General features: G+C 38.3%; 1 protein-coding gene across 1 annotated transcript in view; it reads right to left on the bottom strand.

Moving 5' to 3' along the window:
- The window catches only part of frmpd1a (FERM and PDZ domain containing 1a), a 43,606-nt gene extending 22,707 nt beyond the window's left edge, over positions 1–20,899 (bottom strand). The window contains exons 1-2 of the mRNA XM_039693056.2: positions 20,741–20,899; positions 2,050–2,488 (exon numbers count right to left, since the gene is read on the bottom strand). The gene's annotated coding sequence lies outside the window, so the exon portion shown is untranslated. The remainder of the gene's footprint in view (positions 1–2,049; positions 2,489–20,740) is intronic.
- Between the last annotated feature and the right edge of the window lie 650 nt (positions 20,900–21,549).

Raw genomic sequence — 21,549 nt, 5'->3', positions numbered from 1 at the left:
CATCCTTCCTAAAGGATTCAGCAAAAGTTTAATTTACAGTATCAGCTGGTTTCAATGGTTGCTAAGAAGATGTGACGCAATAAAAACCCAGTTGTCATTGTGGTTTAACTTTCTCCTTTGGTCGCACTCATGGAAGACTAAGTAAAAGAAGCAACCGAAATGGGCATCACAGCGATGTAACTCATGTCAAAGCCGCTGCATCAAACAATGGTGATGCTTTGCTATACTACTCGCACACAACACCCATACTGGTAGTCACTGTACCCCTTATAAGCGGTGTATTTCTTTCTTTTTTTTTTTTATAAATTATTATATGCTACTCATCATTTTGTATTTAAATCATCATTAAATACATTGTTAACGTAATTTTGCCTCTCGGTCTCTTTTCTCTGAAGACTCAAATGAACACTCTTCAGCCTGGAATCTTTCGTCGTCACTCCATTTATTAAAATCGGTCAAGTTGTGCTCCAACCATGTTAAAAAGTTGAGACAGGTTGAGACAAATGCGAGCAGATTTGTTGGCCTTATTGTCGAGATCTAATCCTAAACGGAGAATTTGTTTGTATATACATTGCATTCTATTGCATTAAAAAAATGTTTTTCGAGTTTGCAAGTACTCGAATCCTTAAATTATTTTTTGCAATATCTAGATCTATCTTGTAGATCTATCCAATTGAGTGCAGAGGTTTTTTTTTTCTTGTTTCGATTAAGACACGCCTCATAATAATCAAAGCCCTATGGAGCAGTATCAGACTCACATTCTGAATAGAATATGAGTAGGACGAAGTCAGGCTAACCTAAAGTAACAATAGAGTGCCAAAGTTACGACGTCACTCTGTAGGCCAAAACGCGGAAGTGAGTTAGCATTTTAGCATTACGGTTCCCTCGCTCTAAAGCCTATGGGATTTTTGAATGGGTTTTTGCTAAATCGCCTGAAATAAGGTCTCTGGTGAACAGAGCCTCTAAATATTTTCACGTTTTGATCTCTGACATAGAACACACAGTTATAACCTGGTTGTGGTTTTTTAAACTTTATTGTGTCTGATTGTGTTTTTTAAAATCTTTATATAGCCTAGGCTTCGAAATGTATAAATTTTGGATTAACTTGTAAAGATTATCTTGCTAGACAAAACGTGTAAGGGTCACAACCCTTTGTTAAACACAGATCTTATTTTTTGCGATTTTCCAAAAGTCTATGGGGAAAATGCATTGCTTTTCGACCAAGGGAACCCATGCGCCGCTAGCTTCCGGGTTGTCCTACAAAGTGACGTCATCACTTCGGCACTCTATTGGAATGAAATAGCAGGACAACTTTGTACCTTATCCACCTCTAAAAGGTGCATTTTACTACCTCAGTGTGGTAATATATAACCTTAAGTACTACTTTTACGGGTAAATAAGATACAAAGATGTCCCTTTAAAGCTTACTGTCCCAGTGACAAGCTGTTGTACCACGATTTACCTTTTGCAAGAATAAACTGAGGTTCGAATGCTGCTTACAAGAGCTTACGACCTACGTTCTGCCTTGAACAAATGTTGCACCTTAAATAAAGTACATCTCAGGGGAGGGTGGGACTAAATATCCCCCACAACTGTCAGCATACTGTTAACTTCCTATGATTAAATTCCCGAAGACAAAATAAAGTCCCGCTCTAAAAAAAGTTGTCCCACTCAGATATACTTCACAATAAAGAAGAAAAGACCTAACCCTAACCTTAACTACCCTAACCCTAACCCAACAATCCATTTCATGCACACAGTGCAATGCAAAATTCTAATTACGGGAGAACACCTGAAAAAAATACGGAAGAATTCTTCATATTAACATTGAACCCATTGGACTTTTTAGAGTGTACATGCTCAGAGAGTTACAGACAGCTGACCCTGGTTACTGACAAATATTCTAATTGGATTAGGTTTGTAAAGGCTGGGACAAAGTGTAATTGCGTCACACACTGAGCCGATCACTGAGCCATATACACACATGTAAACACCTAACACTATGGATACACTAGTACACACAGACACAAATACACACTCTACACTTACCTTAAAGTCAGATAATATGTCGCCCCATTGAAGAGGAACTTTTCCTTGGACTGCATCACCAATTCTTCAAAGCATTCATTTGATCATTTTGGTCTACTCATTTTTTTAAAGGACTTTTCAGTGCCTCAGTCCGTTAAATTGACAGCTAACATTAAATAAACTTATTTATTTCATTGGCTATCTCAGAATACATATATGCAGTGTAAGGGATTTTGAAGTTTTTGTCCTATCCATTTGCACTGCATCTATATGGATGTTTTGGAACTGAACATTCAGAGGTTAATATGAGCAAAAAGAGAAAGATTCAGAAGTCTTTTTTCATCAGTAATGAATTCCAGAGTGTGTAGGTGCTTTGTTTTCTTCTTGATCCATTGGTCCTCTGCATCAGACATGGACTCTTCTTTGTTGCCATGGTGGGAGCTCCAAGGGGTCGTCAGCTCTATCAAAAATACACATATGTTATCTGATGTTTTTTTTTTGTTTTTTTTTAATCTCACAATGAACGAAACAACTCCTGCATAACTGACCAAAGAAGACAACTCTCACAGTACTATAATTCACTAACACTATTGCATCATTCTCATTCTTTCTCAACTTGAAGAGAAAATTAAGTTTATAGATTAGCCATCATGGTAACATCGCTACTCATTACGTTTTTTTGTCTGTGTGATGAGCAGGGTCGATTTTGTAGTGAGGAGTGTTTTATCTGTGGTCAGTTCCGCCTGAGACATTTCTCATGGTATGAAATGTTGGGGAAAGTTACTTTTAAAAGTAATACATATTGCGTTACTCCCATTTTTTTTTTTTTTTTTTTTTACTAATTACATTACTTTTTAAGGAAAGAAATGCATTACTTTACTTTTGAGTTACTTTTCCTGATCTGTACTCTGTCTGTTTTTTTTTTTTAAATTTTAAATACCAATTAAGTTCCATCTTTGGCAAATGTAAAACCCTTATGCAACAAAAGTGAAATTAATAAGCCTCAGGCTGAAGGAAATGCAAATTCACACCCTTACAGTAGATTGCGCAGCACAAAAAAACTTTCAGCTGTGCTTTCATTCTGGATTGCAAAGGAATAAGTCACATGAGAAGAAAGATCTACACTTACTTAAACAATAAAAAAAAACAAAAACAAATGTCAGGTTTATAAAGTAATGTTTGCTTATTAGTATAGTTGAAATGAATAATCAAAGGTCAGCAGCAAATTGGTTAATAAAGTGAGATTAAATGCATAAAGTACTTATTGTAGGTTTGCGTTTAACTGTTTTGATTCCTTTGTGTTCCTTTTACTGATATAATTAATTTAAAATTATCAAATTATCAAAATTAAAAAAAATTGTTGTAAATTGAAAAGTAATACGTTACTATACCAGTTACTTTAAAGGGGTGGTTGAATATGATTTCACTTTTCTAACTTTATTTAGTGTGTAATGTTGCTGTTTGAGCATAAACAACGTCTTCAAAGTTACACCGCTCAAAGTTCAAAGCAAAGGAAGATATTTGCTTTTAAAGAAATCATTTTTTAAGAACTAACAAATGGCTGGTAGGGAGTACACAACATTCCTCCTGGGTTAGTGACATCACCAACCCTCAAATTTACATAAACCCCTCCTCTGGGAACGCAATTTATAAATTGTCATGACAGAATATGTTTACGTTTTTTTAGGCCAAAACATTTTTCGTCACATACAGCAAACATATCCTCACGATCCGCTAGCTGAACACACTGTACAAAAACGAAGTCTCTGAAGACACCTCAGGCTCCACAAATGGCAACAAAAACAAACTGCGGCAACCCACTCCACGAAACAAAACAAACACTGTTCCAGCCAATAACTGACAACAATGATTTGGGGGTGGGTTTAGTGCACTGTAAAAAATTTGGAGTAGGATTTACTTGAAAAAACCTTGCTAAACCATCTCACTCAGAAAATGCTAGTAAATTTACAAAGATTTGCCAAGTAAAAACCTAAACATATTTATCAGTAGCTTTAATTGGAAATCTTTAAGTTAAATTTACTTGGAATGTGGAATTAAGTAAACTTTACAAAAAATAAGTAATTTTAACTCGGCTTGTAAAAGGTTGATTAATACTGATTTCCTTTGCCTTTGTATTACACTTCACTAAAACAATTATCTTGAATTTTATTAGTCATTTATAGTATGTTCTTTACTTAGATCATCTAAGTAATTTATATATACATCATGTCAGACTTTAACCCTTATGTGAATGCAAACGCCTCAGTACTTGGTAGACAATACACAATGGTGGTAACATTTGATGGATCGTTTTTGTGTTTGAATGTGTCGTTTTAAGCAAAAAATTTACTCGAAATGTCACAAAATGGCAATTTACTAATACTGAAAACAAAAATCAATGATAAAACAGTGTAAATACAGCTGGAAACCAGTGAAAAATGAACCTCATTAATTATTCAAGGTCCAGTGCATGATGGGAACCCCAGTATCAGAAAAGTTGAGTAATTTTTACTTAATTTTATTGAGTTGATATTACACTTTCATTTATACTCGCTTGAAATAAGTACTGATATGGAATTTACTTAGTTTTTTTAATTCTTGCCTGAACTAACTTTTTCAAGTAAATTACATTGGGTTTTTTCACTAGTATTTACTTAACCAAAAAATCATTTTTTACAGTGTGCGCCTATGCATGAAGAGGGTGTGGAGGAGAGAGAAGCATGAAGGGGGAAGTTAGAATTTGAACTCTTTAAGTTTGATATGGCCGACACACGACCGAAGAGACAACGTTCCAATTAACAGACTGCAAAATGCGCAATGTGCAAAGTCCCAAATTTACATTGGAAAAGCCATTGAAAGTTGGCGAGAACTCCACCGGCAGAAGGGCTTCCAATTCGACATTCAGGTAGCTCTGTTTTTGCTGGACAGGTGGGTAAATCCAGTTAGTTTTTTCTAAATGGACTTTCATGTTTGCCTAACAAACACAAAGATATAATTAGCTAGAACAATGCAGTGTCTAACTAGCCTCCATTTTGTTTGACAATACTTTGAATTGTCTCCATAATTGTCTCTCCGAAGTTAACTCCATATCAGCTAACATAAATTCATCCACTAACCATTCAAAAATGTCCTGCTGCTTTCTACATGTTGTCATTTTTTGAGTCTCTCCATAAATATATATATATATATATATATATATATATATATATATATATATATATATATATATATAATGAACACCAGGTTTGTTGTGCCTTGTAGGCATGTGTAAGGCTTAAATAATAATTTAACATAACATATCACATACAATATTAAATAATAATAACAATAGCCTATTGTCACGGATAGACAGGAGTCAGACAGGTGGTAAGTGTAACAATGTTTATTAACAGGTTTTACAGAAGCAGACAGAGATATGGTGAGTGTTTAAACATATGATAGTTAGATGGGAACTTAGCTGATGGATAATAAGAGTCTCTGTTGCAGATGCAGATGGAAGATCACATGGAAGGGTTGTAGAGGGATGGCTGAAGACTGAAGATGGTATACGAAGGCCAGGGGTTGAAGAGAATACAAAGGAGGCCAGGTAAGTATCTGTGTGTCAGAGACAAGACCAAACATTGAGTGTGTGAACGGGAGCTAAATATAAAGGGAGATGGAATAATGAGGTGCAGGTGATGGTGATCAGAACTCGGGTGATAATGAACGAGAGGGAGGAATGAGTGAATGAGTGGGAGGAGTGAATGGAGCTGGTGGAATCCTAACAGTACCCCCCTCCTCTGAGGCAGCTCTTGACGTGTGAGAGGAGGAACGAAGATGGCAACGAGATCTACCCCAAGGCCTGGGAGTAGGGCAATCAGGATGGTCGGCGTGGAACTGAGTGAGGAGAGCTGGATCCAGGATGTCCTCGCGAGGAACTCATGACCACTCCTCTGGACCATAGTCCTCCCAGTCGACCAGGTATTCTAGCCGTGGACTTCGTGAGTCCAAGATGGTGTGGACCTGGTAGGTGGGCTCCTCTTCAGTGGGAACCAAGGATGAGCTCAGCAGTGGACTCCTCCAGCACCATAAAGGAGATATCCTGTGAGTGTAAGCAGCCTACGCAGAGTGTCATTGTGGGGGTGAAATGACAAATTCGACCTCTGCTTAGCAGTTTAGATGGTTTGATGACTTCTGTTTTTACGGATGTTCAGTTTTTGTAGGAGTTGCGTGGAAATTTAGTTTCCCGCTGAACCAGAGTCGAGGAGGACTTGTGCTGAGACACATACACGAGAGCTTAACAACTGGATAGTAGTTCGGTTCAAGGTTGCAATCTTAGGAAGAATTTGACTGGGGCTTACTGCTGTGCATTAAGGTCGAACAGGACAGGTGTTGATAAGGTGTTTATCACCCCCACAATACAGGCAGAGGAGGTGTTGAAGTAAATGCTGGCGTGCAGAGTGAAGGATAGCTTTGGGTACGGTGGGTGATTTATCTGGAGGAGAAGAAAGCAGAGCCTACTTTTATATCATGCTTCTGTGTATTATTATCGAACATAAAAACATCCTTGTGTACAAGTATGTAAGCATTAGGCTTCATGTTTTTACTCCAGTCTCATTTCATAAAGTACATTTCAGTCTGGTACCAGTTTGACTAGTTGCTATAATGTAAAGTTTATATAATGATAACATGCTTACTATTATGAGTGAACATGTCTTACCTTAAAAATCGTTCTCATCTTCAAATCGCATTCTTCTAATTTTTCTAAGGTAAATCCAAGGTAAACAGGACAGCACAGCACAAACACAACGTGTCTTCGATGAAAAACACAGGAGTAGGCTACTGAAGTCTACGATTCTTTGTTTTTGAGGTGATGGGGTGTTTTCAGGTCTGTATTCCTCCACGTGGATGATTTGCATGTCAATCGTTCGTCTGCGCGTGGGTATGGTCACATTAGAGCTAATGAGCACGGACTTAAGAAGCTGTACATGTCGTTGCTTTCATACGGATTACTTAAACAGAGAATATTTGTTTTTGATATAATGGACATAATTTAAAAATAGAGACGTCATGCTTTGTAAAGACATACAGGGGTTGGACAAAAAAACTGAAACACCTGGTTTTACTACACAATAACTTGTTAGAATGGTGAGGGCCTCATTTTGCATCCAAATACAGCACCAATTGACAGATAGAAGTCCTTCACAGTGACCAGAGGGATTATGAGCCGTTTCTCTTCCAGAACAGTGTCCAGGTCACTATATGATGCTGGTGGACTCGCTCCTCCAAAACACCTCAATAATATTCAGATCTGGTGACTGTGCAGACCATGGGAGATGTTCAACGTCACTTTCATCTTCATCAAACCCTTCTGTCACAAGTCTTGCTGTGTGTGTTGGTGCATGATCATACTGATACACGGTTTGAGCATCAGGTGCTCATGATCCTCCAGAAGGGTTTGGTAGTCCTCGGCAGTGTCGTGTCCATCAAATACAATCAGGATTGTCATGATATTGGAGCTCAAACCATCACTGATCCACCCGCGCTTCACTCTGAAGATTGGCCGCCAGGCATATAGATGTGAAACCTCCAACATTGGCCAGTGTTTCAGTTTCATTGTCCAACCCCTGTATGTCTCAAGTCTGTGTGACAGTGACAAAATTCAATGAGTTAAAGTTAATTTTCTGTTTTAGAATGAACTTCACATTGAGAGAGACAACAGAATGCACATGCTTATTTTCTTTATTTTAGAACAACACATTTTTTTTTTTAAAACACAACCGCCGACCCCAGGGTGTTAAATGAGGAATGATATTGTAGCAACAGTATTTATTTGTGTATTGTATTGTATTGTGTTTCTTTTACTCCATTTTATTTATTTCCTACAACTGTATAATGTAAGTGCATAATGTTTTGCCAATACTGCAATCATCTAATGTGCTAATCCACAGCAATGCTAATAAAGATGGTCCCATTTTGTTTAAAAGCTCCTTTGCCTACCATGGAGGATCGGGTTGCTCATCAAACCTGTGCTGCCAAGAGAGATTACTCTCAGGTTTTATCAGGTTTGCTTCACCTGATTACTCACAGCTATCCACCATACTGTTATCAATAAAAACACCATTTTACTTGCAATTGAATCCACCGTTTTACTGAGCGTCACAGAACGATCTGACCAATCATGGATTCAGCGAGAACACCTGAGCTCTTCCACGGAAGTTTTTGTCCCATCGTCTATCATCCGCGATCATAACTATGACATTGGTAACAGAGAGTTGTTGGCGGTCAAGTTAGCGTTGGAAGAGTGGCGTCATTGTTTAAGGGTCGGGGGTCCTTTGTCATTTGACCGATCACAAGAACTTATATCAGGTCTGCCAAAAGATTTAACTCCAGGCACAGGTTCGGTGGGCACTTTTTTTTGGTCGTTTTGATTTTGTTCTTTTGTACCGTCTGGGTACTGGTAAACCTTACTAGTTTTTTGGTTGAGCAATGGTTCTGGTGGCCAATGATGGCTCTCAACATTCTGAGTTTTGTTTTGCATGCTCAGTTTGTGGCACTGGTAAGACTTCTAATCGCCCCCCCAGAAGGGTTACTCCAATCGCTGTCTGTCCCTTCGAGACCCTGGTCCCATATAGCGCTAAATTTCATCACCGCCTTCCCAAGGCAAGACGGTTGTTTTGACCGTAGTGGACCTGTTCTCGAAGGCGGATCATTTTATTCCCTTGCCCAAATTACCCTCTGCCAAGGAGACAGCGATGACTGTCGTAGATCACATCTTTCGCTTACATGGCCTCCTGATCGACATGCATGGGGTCCCAATTTTGGCAGGAGTTTTGTAGATGTTTTGGTGTCTAAGAATCCTTCCTCCTGGAGCCAACAACTGTTTTTTCCTAGTCTGGAAGTTGCTGTCCCCTCCACTCACGCCTTCGTCCAGAGGTGTCACTGCACATGGAACAGAGCCCGTGAGACTCTGCTCCAGGTGGGGGCACGCACAAAGGCTAAGGCCGATCGCCACCGGTCAAGGCCTCCCGTATACATCGTTGGTTAAAATGTGTGACTTTCAACCAAGAACATTCTCCTCCTCTCTGTTTCTAACAAGTTAGCTCCCAAATTCATCAGCCCTTTCACTGTCCCCAAAGTCCGTAGTCTGGTGGCAGTTTGACTCAAAATTCCGCCTGCGTACAGGAAAATTCAGCCCATTATTTCATTTGTCTAAATTAAAACCGGTTTCATTCCACATTAATCCGAAGGTCCGGTTCCCCCACCGCCGCGACTCGTAGACAGGGAACCAACACATTCGGTCAATCGTATTCTGGACTTGAGACAGAGGGGACACGCATTTCAGTACCTGTGAACTGGGAAGGTTATGTTCCAGAGGAGAGAATTTTGTTTCTGCTTGGGACATTTTGGATCATTTCCCTATTGATGATTACAATCAACGAGTAAGTTCTTCTGGGAGTGGCAGGAGGTGCTCCAAGGGGGAGGTTACTGTCACGGTTCATGAATTCATGACTCTTTCTCACCCTGTGTTGTTTTGTGTGCGTGTGGGCGTGTTCGCTGATTACCACTTCTGGTCATCGGCACCAGCTGTATCTGATCAGCGGCGCCTATTTAGACTCTCAGTTTTCGTCCATAGTGTTTGTCACATCGTTGTGGATGTTTTCCAGTGTTGTTCTCGTCTCCTGCCTGTCGTCGAGTTCCACGTTGGATTTAGCGAACCAGTCCTGTCACGCTGCCTTCTTCCACAGAGGATATTTATCTTTGAGTTCTTGTGTCTGTTCTGAGTTTGAGTGGGATTGCTTTCGCTCCTTTGCCCACCATGGAGGATCGGGTTGTTCACCAAACCTGCGTTGACAAGAGAGACTCTTCCGGGCACTTGCTTCACCTGATTACTCACTGCTATTCTAACATGCTGCTATCAATAAACACCATTTTACTTGCAATTGAACCCATTTTACTGAGCGTCACAGCACCTTTCACAGGTTGTTGGTTTTACATTGCAATTTTGGTATTTACAGTTAAGAATCTTTTAACAACGACTTATAATGATTATAATAATGATTTCAAACTTGTGTAAACCTTTGTGCTTTGTAAACATAAATGATATAATCTGATTTAAAAAAGATACTGTACTTCCCTCTTGAATAGCATAAAGTTAGCTTATTCTTTAGTGTTTTCAAAAGGCTAGTTTGACTATAATGCTCTATTTTGAGTATTGGGAAGCTTATAGAGAAGCAGTTACAAAGCAGCTTCCTTAACACTGAAGTGACAATGGAAGTCTGAGGAGGAAATTAAGAGAGAGAAAGAGAGACAGAACCATCAGGCCTGTCGGAGTCCCCTCTGAATATTTTCATCTTCTAGCTATTGAATAATTAATGTATCCCAGTGCAAAAACAGAGAACACAGCTCTCTTTCTCTCTCGTTCTCTGTTTTCCTTAGTTTATCCTTCTCTCAGCGCTATTTTTCTCCCAAAACCACAGCATGCCTTGTCAGAATCTTTCAGATACATTATTTCGTTTTTGTTACCTCTGTGTCTTTCTCAAACGAATAATTTTAAACTATACAATAGAGATGGAAGTTGAACAATGAAAGTTGTTATGATGGATGAATGAAAAATATTGAACCTATGAAATATTTATAATTAATTTTTTTTCTTCACAAAAAAAAAATGTTAAAAATTGTTAGCACTACAGAACAGTAATGGTTTTGATTGATTCGATTAATTTGATTGAGCAGATGCATATTTATGAAGCTCCCAGCACTGCATGCATCCTTCAAGCTCTCCTTAAACACTTTGGTAATCCTATCATTGCCCTTAAACTCTTCTTTCAGACTTACAGAGAGAGAGAGAGAGAGAGAGAGAGAGAGAGAGAGAGAGAGAGAGAGAGAGAGAGAGAGAGAGAGAGAGAGAGAGAGAGAGAGAGAGAGAGAGAGAGAGAGAGAGAGAGAGACTTGACTTTAAGATCACTTTATTTACAAAAACATTTAAGGTATAATATCTTTAGTAATTTTTTCCAATTAAAAAGAGAGCATTAAAAAAAAAAAAAAAAAAAAAAAAAAAAAAAAAAAAGTTAAGGACTCCTTTAGCGGACTAACTGTGAGCATTATACATTCATTTGGAGACAGCCATCAGAGTCAACATCACAAAGACATTTCTCTATGCCCCATTTACCTCTGAAAACATCCAAGTCATTAACAGCCTTGTAATAGCAATACTCTATATTGATTCGTGATTGTATTAACCCCTTTAACACAGCGACTACATCAGTTGATACACCGTCATTTAATTTTCTTTTTCGTGACAACCAAATTGCCATTTTAGCTTGTCCATATAGAAAATTTAATAAAACGTGAACTTCTTTTTTTTTCTTGTTGTATTTAGGTCCATAAATAAAAAAAGTGTGCACAAAAACTTCCCCCAGGGTCTGGCACCACTCTTCTAATTTGTGAAATAAAAGCTTTAGCCTTAAACAATTAAAAAACAGATGAAAAACTGTTTCCCTCATCCCACAAAAAGGACAATCCTCCCCAACCTGCGGATCAAGGTGTGCTCTGTGTCTGTTTGTGGCTATTATCCCATGCACTACTCTCCACTGAAGGTCTCCAGACCTTTTCTCTATTGGAGGCTTGTACAGGGACCTCCAGCAGCCTTTGGGGGAAGCGCCTGGCCCAAACACCTCCTGCCACTTGGACTCTCTCACACTCTCAAGTGAGTGCAGATGTGACACTTTCACACACAGTAAATACAAGGCTTTTTTCCCAGTGTTGCTAAAAAAGTCCAACTGGGGGGTCTTAAAAGAAAGCAGGCCTCCCTCAGTCTCTTGCCATATTCCAGTATTTGCTGAAAGGCATAATTCTGGAAAAGTAGAAGTCTCTTCCTCCCCACCAGATGACTCCAGAGCCAGTCTATAGTCCTGGGGCAAAAACTCACGTATTTGAGTCATCATTCTCTCCACCACTCGAACTGATCTAATGTCCAGCCTTTTAGCTAAGTTTTCAGCAGATATCCAACCATCCCCAGAGATCAAAAGTCCAATTTTTGTAATATTTGCAGTCCATAGAGCTCTTCTGAGGGAGACTGAATTTGAAATGTCCAATGCCAGTGCTGGGTTAAATAGCAGAGGTTCTTCCCTCTTCCACAGTTCCAGCGCACCATTTGGCTCTCGAGATATCTTTAACAGTGTCCACGCTCTCATTACTGACCGGTAGAATGCTGTCAGTCCTGTTAAGTCCAACTTATCGATATCCATAAGAAACAGATGACGGTCCAGCCCCATGTTGCCTGCTCTCCTCAGAAGGGCACAGGCCACCTCGGCCCAGCTCACGTCTTTCCCGTAGAGTAGTCTCCGAACCGCCTGCAGCCTGAAAGCTCTGATCCTAGAACTGATGTCGATTAGTCCCTGCCCTCCTTCTTGAGTAGGCAGGTACAATACAGGCGCCCTCAGCCAATGCTGTCCCGACCAGAAAAAGTCCACCAGGGTTTTCTGGATTTCCTTTACTAGATCTTCTGGAGGCTCCAGAATCATCATCCTGTGCCATAGCGATGAGGCCACCAGATTATTGCAGACCAGGACCCTCCCCCTGTAGGACAGCCGAGGCAGCAACCATTTCCAGTGAGACAACCGAGCACACACTTTCTCCACTAGGCCCTCCCAGTTTCTCTTTTTATATTCCTCTACTCCCAAAAACACCCCAAGATATTTAAATCCTGTTTTCCCCCACTTTAATCCACCAGGAAGTGATGGACTATTCAGCCCAAGACCACACCAAAGAGCCTCACTTTTACCCCAGTTAATTCTAGCCGAAGATGCCTTCCCGTAACTCTCTAGAGCTCCTTTTAAAGATTGAACCTCACACTGATTACTGATTAACACTGTGATGTCATCTGCATATGCAGAGAGTTTAGTAGGTTCTTTAAAACCCATTGTATTAACATTTAAACCAGAAAGCTGTCTTCTTAATCTGCATAGCAGAGGTTCAATAGCTATGCTGTATAACTGACCCGAGAGAGGACACCCTTGCCGAATCCCTCTATGGATCTTCACAGGAGTACTGAGGCCACCAGCCATTTTAACCATACATACAGCCTCAGTGTATAGCAGTTTAATTTTAGAAATGAAAACATCCCCGAATCCAAAAGCCTTCAAAGTATTAAAAAGAAAATTGTGGTCAACTCTGTCAAAAGCTTTTTCCTGATCTAATGACAGAAACCCAATATTAATGTTGTTTTGAAAAGCAAAATCAAGCATATCCCGTACCAAATGTAAATTATCTGTGATGGACCGATCTTTGATACAGTAAGACTGATCCTTGTGTATAATTTCATTCAATACAGTATTTAGTCTGTTGGCTAGACATTTGGAAAAGATTTTATATTCCGTGCATAAAATTGCTACAGGCCTCCAGTTCTTTAAAAGCGTTAAATCGCCCTTTTTTGGGAGCAGTGTTAAAACAGCCCGCCGACAGCTTGTAGGAAGGATTCCTTCCGTAATGCAGTTTTGCAAAACCTCAAAATAATCATGTCCTAAAACAGTCCAAAAGTTCTTATAAAATTCGACAGGTAATCCATCCAAGCCAGGTGCGCGTCCAGAGGAAAGGCCCATGACGGCAGCGGTGACCTCCTCAAAGGAGAGTTCAGTCTCTAACAACAGCTTATGCTCAGGAGTTAACACAGGAATGGTCTGTAACAGTTCATTTGTGCACTGCTCATCCGAGGTTCCAGCAGTAAATAAATCAGAATAAAAGTTCACAGCAATTCTGCGCATTTTTACTGGATCAGAGGTGTCTTGTCCATTATTTTCTTTTAAACAATACATCTGTTTTTCTTGTCCAGTTTTTCTTTCCAAATTAAAAAAATATGAAGTTGGCCCATCCATGTCCCTTGTTGTTAAAAAACGGCTCCTTACAAGGGCTCCTTTAACTTTTTCATTCAGAATGAAATTCAGCTGATGATTTTTTTCGGTCCACTGCCCTTGTAGATCTGCAGCATCATTAACAGTCATGTTTTTCTCAATATCAATGATCTCCTTTTCAAGCAACTCTAATGTCTTTTTTAGAGCCAAAGAAGAATGGGCTGCATATTGCTGACAGAATCCTTTTATGTGGATCTTGCTGATTTCCCACCACTGAATTATACTTTCATACAAACACTTTTCAGCTTTACAGGTTTCCCAAAAAACTCCAAAGTTCTCACAGAAGTACTTATCATCTAGAAGTTTAATGTTAAAGTGCCAGTAATAACTCCTTTGAGCTCTTTCCACCAATGAGCACTCTATTGTAATGAGTTTGTGATCAGAAAAAGATGTGGGAGTGATAGCTGTGTGTTTAACTCTATTCCTCATTACATGTGATGTATATAACCTGTCCAAACGTGCCCCAGAGATCCTACCATTACTAAATTTTACCCATGTATATTGCTTATTTAATAGATTTTGTTCCCTCCAAACATCCGATAAATTAAATTTTTTAATTACATTGCTTAAGACTGCAGCTGACAGTGCGTGAGGTTCTTCTCCATTCCTATCTTTTGTAAAGTCTAAAGTGCAGTTCCAATCTCCTCCTAATATTATTAAGTCCCCATCCTGCTGTTGGCTTATTATTGTATCCAGCTTGTTAAAAAACTTCACCCTGTCTGTTCCTAAATTAGGAGCATAAATATTTATGAACACAAAAACAAGATTTCTAATTTCAGCCCTAATAATTAGCAATCTTCCTGGTTCAACCTCTTCTTTCGATAAAATTTTTTCTTTAAGACCAGGTGAAAAAAGCACAGCCACTCCTGCACTCAAATTAGTCCCATGACTGAGAACCTTCTCTCCTTCCCACCACAAACCCCAATCAACCTCATTCCCTTTATCACTATGAGTCTCCTGCAAAAAGACAACGTTTAGATCTTTCAATCGTATCATTTCTGAAAGTAACCATTTTTTCTTCCCATCCCTCATCCCATTTACATTTAGAGATCCCACCCGTAAGGTCTCCATTAGGAAAAGAGAGAGGAAAAGGAAACAGTAAATAAAAGATAAACTCATAGTCATAATTATTTATTTTTTCCCCTCGTCTTTCCTGGTTTCTTACCTACTCTTAAAGTAGTTAAATGTTTCTTTAAACGAAACCTCTTTTGTTGCGAAAGCTCATCATAATTGCTCATTTTTCTAGCCCACATTACAGAAGAAATAAACTTCTTTATATCAGGGAAGTAATCTTCTATTTCAACACCGGATTTTCCTTTTGTTTCGTCAAGAAAGGAATTGATTTGTTCAACAGTATACATGTCCTTTACATCCTCTGACCACTGCTCATCATTCTTCATTCCATCATTGCTACACTGAGATAAATCCTCCATTTCATCATCCATATTTTCCTTCTCACCTTCTACCTGCTCTGTATCATTCCTCTGACCCTCATCCCCAACATCACCTTGAGACTCACTCTCATTTACAATATCAGACCTACACACTGATTTATCAGGAACAAAACTGCAGCCAGGTTGTTCCTCACTTCCAATGATTACATTGTTGTGTTCACTTACCTCCTGCTGTCCCTGCTCTTCCTCTGTAGTAACTTTATCCTGCTCTTCAGCATTTTTTGTTCCTGTATTAACGATGTCCTGTGCGTCAGATGTGGACTCGCGCTGTTCATCTTTGTGCGGACAAGCAAACCGCTTATGGCCCAGATCGCCACAATCAAAACAGCGCAGACTGTCGGTAGTGGCATATACCATGAAAGAATTCCCTCCTTGATTAACACGGAAAGAGACTTCCAACGTTCGCTCCGGTGAATTTAAAAACATGTAAACCTGACGTCTAAATGACAGGACATGCTTTAGAGCGGTGTTTTTACAGCCTAAGGAAATCATTCGCGCAGGACCCGCGATTTTACCAAATCTTTGCAATTCTTTAATGATAACATCGTTTGATACAAACGGCGGAACATTTGAAATGGTAACTTTTGTTGCTGGAGCGGATAGCGGAGTAACCGGTACAAATGCTTCCTTCACCCATATGCCACTAACAGTCAATTGATTAACTAGCGCCTCAGACTTTAAAAACACAACAACCGCCTTATTCATCCGAGAGGCCGAGATTATATTTTCAAAATCCACCTGTTCTCCTATCACCAGTAGCAGATCCTCCACTGTCACCCCGGGTTCCGGCACACACCGGCACCCGTTTCGCAGTGACAGTGTCGGCGTTCCTGGCGTGGGAACAGACGCCATTTTGGCGTCTTAAACGCACACTCAGAACTTTCCTACTCTGTATAAAGACGAGAGGAAAAAACAAAAAAAAGGAAACAGAAAGAAACGCGAAGTCTCTCAGCAAACACACCCAACTCTCACGCTCACTCAACAATCACACCGGAAGTGAGAGAGAGAGAGAGAGAGAGAGAGAGAGAGAGAGAGAGAACCACAGAGTGCACAGGCTTTAATAATGTATCTTAATGCTGCCTCGCCACTCACACACAAGCACAACAAAACAAAAAGACAGTGAAAGAGTGGAAGATCAGCATGATCTGACCACTGCATGTGCTGATCGGGGGATATAAGTAAATGGTGAATTAAAGAGGATTGAGAAAATGAGAAAAAGATGTATAGATAGAAGGGAAAAGAATAAGATAGAGAAAGCTGGGAAGATGATAAGGTTGAAGGAAGAGAAATAGATGCTAAATAAGAACATAGAAAGATGAACGGGGGAAGTTGCATGTGACAGTGCATGTGTGCATTACTTGTTCTTTGGATCTTGGCTTCTGGGAGTCTTAGCATGAGGAGAGAGGTGTGTATGTATGTATATTTATTAATTCATTAGTAAATTCATAAATTAGGTTTTTTGGGGGTTGCACCAGATGATATTTTACAACCATAAAATCGAAGTATTTGATAACCTAAGAGACATTGACCTTTCGGTTTCACATTTTATTCCAGATGAAGATGATTCAAAAAGGTTACAAAACTAAGTATTTATTAATAAAACAAACTTAAGAAAGCTAATCCAATTGCGAGAAGTAGGCTATCCAGCATGCAATGACACAACACTGGACAAATGAAGAGTGCACAAGAAGGAACTTTAAAACACAAAGGTAATGACAAAATAACGAACAGCTGTAATGATCAATGAGTGTCCATGGAAACTAATGATTGGCGAGAAACTGGAACAAAGAAAACAGTAAACTGACGATAAACAAACTAAAAGTCCAACTAACAGAACTTGCAGCAGACACACAGTCCTGAGGGTCTTCAGGGGACCTCTCTATGATATCATTTCTTTATATTTTTTTTTCTGCGTGTTTCTTGGAATAATAATATTTTATAAATACTTTAATAATTAGCCTAATAATAAAAAAATATGCCAAACTACTTAATAAGGTTTCGTTTTTAATACTTGTTTTCATGATGCTTTTTTCTTAATTATGATGTATTTAGAGATTTAAATTTAAAATAGTAATTATACCAGTTAACTAAATTGTTAACTAGTAAATAACTAACTAAATTGCTAGTAGGAAAAATGTCCTGCAATCTAAGACCACTATATTGACATCAGAATAAAGGTCTAACCAAACTCTATGTCATGGGTCTTCAACCTTGTTCAGACCAAGGAGTGTTGCATTTGAAGCCTCTATAATACAATGTGTATAGTATTACTCCAATGTATTTATATACTTTGACAACAAGTCCATTGAGTCATAAAATATATATAAGCAACCCATATACAGATGAGTGACAAATTAAAACAAAAGTTGGCTATGTTATGCAGATTGCTGGGATTGTGTAGGCCGGACTGAACCCATAGAGGGAAGGGTCACTGCAAATCAATACAAAGCTGTTCTAAGCAATCATCTTTATCCTATGATGAAACAAGTGATCTCTTTCAGGATGACAATGCCCCCATCCATAGGGCACAAGGGGTCACTGAATGGTTTGACGAGTAAACATTAATATAAATCACATTGTATATCCTTCTCAGTAACCAAATCTCAGCCTGATGCACTGGACAACGCTCACCACCGCACCATCATCAAAACACCATATGAGGAAATATAACTTAATAATGGTATTCCACCCCTCCAGTAGAGTTCCAGAGGCATGGTGGCCCAACATCGAACATGGAAAAGAAAGTATATAAAAATATAAAACAATGTTTAAAAACAGGAGAAAAAAACAACAAATGAGCAGCAAACGAAGTACTGTACACTTCTTTCCTGTTAACTACTTCTATTACAAGGAGTAGGAATAAGTAAAACTTATATACCCCTACCCCCTTAATTCTTATGGTAATTCAATTTATAATTGTTATGTTATTAATATTATGTTGTTCTATACATCTATATACACACCCACACATACATACATACAAACATATGCATACATACACATACACATCATAGTGACCACTGACAAGTATTTACCTAACCTCAATTATGTACTTATTCAGGTAGCAAAAAATACAACCAAAAATAACAAAACAAACAAAGAAAAATAACTAACTTTTATTAACAATTAACTTCGCAAATTGATTAACATAATCTTTTTCCTTATTGTTCTAAATCTATTATTCTTAATCTTTCTTAGGCATTTGATATAATAGGTTTTCTAGTTTTTGAAAGTAGTCCCTTATGCTCACCAAGGCTGTATTTATTTGATCGTAATTTTATGAAATATTGCAACTATGTGATGGCAAAGCTTGATTTTCAGCAGCCAAATGTTACTCCAGTATTCAGTGTTACACGATCCTTAAAAAATCCTTCTAAAATTCTGATTTTGTGCCCAAGAGACATTTCTGATTATTATCAATGCAAACGGTTGCGCCGCTTAATATTTTTTGTGGAAACCGTGATACAATATTTTCAGGATTCTTTGAATAGAAAGAACAGCATTTATTTGAAACGGAAAAATTTAAAGATAATACACACACACACACACACACACACACACACACACACACACACACACACACACACACACACACACACACACACACACACACACATATATATATATATATACACACACATTTTTTGAACAGTAGAGTATATCACATTTACTAATATGAATTATTTATATTTGTATTATGAGGGACAATGAAACATTTAGTTGAACTTTAGCTTCTTAATTTTACCTTATTTGGTTGTTGTTTTTAATTGATATTTTTGCATACACAAAATCTATTCTTGTGGTTTACGCGCAGTAAATTCTGATGAAATCAATACTAGACACAGTAAATGTCTCTATACCTCTCCAGAAATAACAATTAAATCCCAAATATCGGTAATTGTGAACAAAGTCAGTGTCTTTGGATGGATGTGTGATTTCCTTTTTCCATGCACAAATGTGTGTGCTACATTTGGTGTCTGTAACCGGAGCTGTCATTTGCCCTGGGGGCTTCAGTCACTTTTATATGTGTAATCAGATCAGTTCCTGTTGGAGATCTCCTGCTCCAAGAGCCACTTAAATGAATATTGGCACAAATCCCCCAATTTCAATTGTTAGCTGCTTGTAAAATGCTGCTTCATGCCTGAAAACAGATGTGCTATATAAAGTCTGTGTTATGGTAGGGCAAAGAGCACAGTTGCATCAGATGTTTTAAGCATTATTTTACGTGCATGTGCCTTTTTTAATCTTACTGAGCATTTCATCACTAGATTATTAGGTTTTAAATAAGTGACAGACATCTAAGCACGGTCTGTTTTGGTAAGTTTACAATTACAAGGCATCAAGAATTCACAGTATTCAGCTGCTCCTAAAAATAACAGCATAAATGAATTATGGCCCTTTCTGAAGCTTGCCGGATCTCCTGTCTGATTTCTGCCCTTGTTTTCACTATAATTTTTATAACAGTGCTGTGTAATGTTTGCAAAAAAAAAAAAAAAAAAAAAATGGTAGGCCTACAAATCAATCAAGGACATCAATCAAATGAATGAAGTTTTAGAAAACGTGCTGCGGATCTTGGACAATATGCTACCTAGTGTATACTAATTGTACTGATCCCTGTCAACTGCCAAATTCCCTGAATCATCCAGACACTAGGCTACTATAAAAAATGTATAACCTCCCAACTCATAATTTTCTAGTGACTGGTCACATCTAAATTTTTTACTTGGCCCAAGTGAAATTCTGTAAAGTGATCAAATTTAAATTTGCACTTGGGCCAAGTGAAAAATTTAAATGTGACCACTGACCAGACACTAGAAAATTTTGGGTTAGGGAGGATAGAATTATTTTTACAGTGATGTACCTATGAAATGGGGCTTTTATATATATATAGGCTATATATATATATATATATATATATATATATATATATATATATATATATATAAAACCAGCCTCTATTTCATAGGAAGCATTGATTTCATTTCTCACTCAAATAAACAAAATGGCTTATGTAATAATATTGCTTTTGGTGCAGAATCTCTTTATCAGACGACTATAAAAACAAATAGTAATGCTATTACTGTTAAATAAAATAAATAAAACATGGTTTTATTGGTCAGACGTGAGACATGAGCAACAAATAAGCGACAACAAAAAAGCATATGTAAAACAAAAATCCTATTTATTGCAGTTATGCAGTCAAACATACACAAGTTTCTCTAAACGCTGATAGAGCGATTGAAACTGCCATTCACTTAGCGTTAATTCCCTTTATCTGTCTGATTCACCTCGTCAAGTCATGACGCGCCTTCATCTTGCACATTATAACGTTTGCGAACAATATTTATATGCTGTGCTATCACTCACCTTACATGAAGAGTAACATTTTCACGAACTATAAATCGCCTTGCGAAGAGTCATTGGGCCGTTAAATAAATAAAATGAAGACGGCTTAGTCCGATGGAGTTTCAGAGACGCACTTCAGTTGAACCGTTTAATCTGCTAGCAGCGCTTGATCTCTCTCTCTCTCTCTCTCTCTCTCTCTCTCTCTCTCTCTCTCTCTCCCTCCCTCGCTCTCTCTCCCTCTCTCTGTTTCTCGATTGCACCATTGAAACTTAAAATAAACGCATATGCACCTTTTGAAGGCCTATCATGCCATTGTTAGGTGTGCGCGTTTACGTTGATTGTTGTGCAAAAGCATCGGTGAAAAAAAAAATTCTTATATAATTACATTTTTATTTAATTTATTGTTTAATACGTGTATGTTTAATAAAATTATAGGCCTATTATTTTTAGTTTATCAACAGCAACAACAACAACAACACACACACACACACACACACACACACACGCACACTTCTCTATCTTCAGACGAAATCAAGATATCTAACGAAACAAATGAAGATATTTTACAAACCAAAGGGACGTGCAGATATCCTCAGAGGGAGGCGCCTTCATCTTCACATCACAACGTTTGCGAACAGTTTTTATATGCTGTGCCATCACATAAATAGCACAGCATATGCATAAATATAAGTAGGTTTATGTAGCCTATGTTTTGTGTGTGTTCAGCATAGGTGTGTTCACTGTTCAGTTAAGAAGACAGAGCGGGCTCCCCCCAAATCCATAGACCTATTATTCTTCACTCTTTTACTTACTCAGTGTACTTTTTTAGA

Source organism: Pimephales promelas, chromosome 6 (assembly GCF_988280905.1).
Source record: "Pimephales promelas chromosome 6, fPimPro1.hap1.1, whole genome shotgun sequence".
Lineage (NCBI taxonomy): Eukaryota > Metazoa > Chordata > Actinopteri > Cypriniformes > Leuciscidae > Pimephales > Pimephales promelas.
The sequence above is the reverse complement of the archived record's forward strand: the minus strand, read 5'-3'. Positions and strand labels throughout refer to the sequence as shown.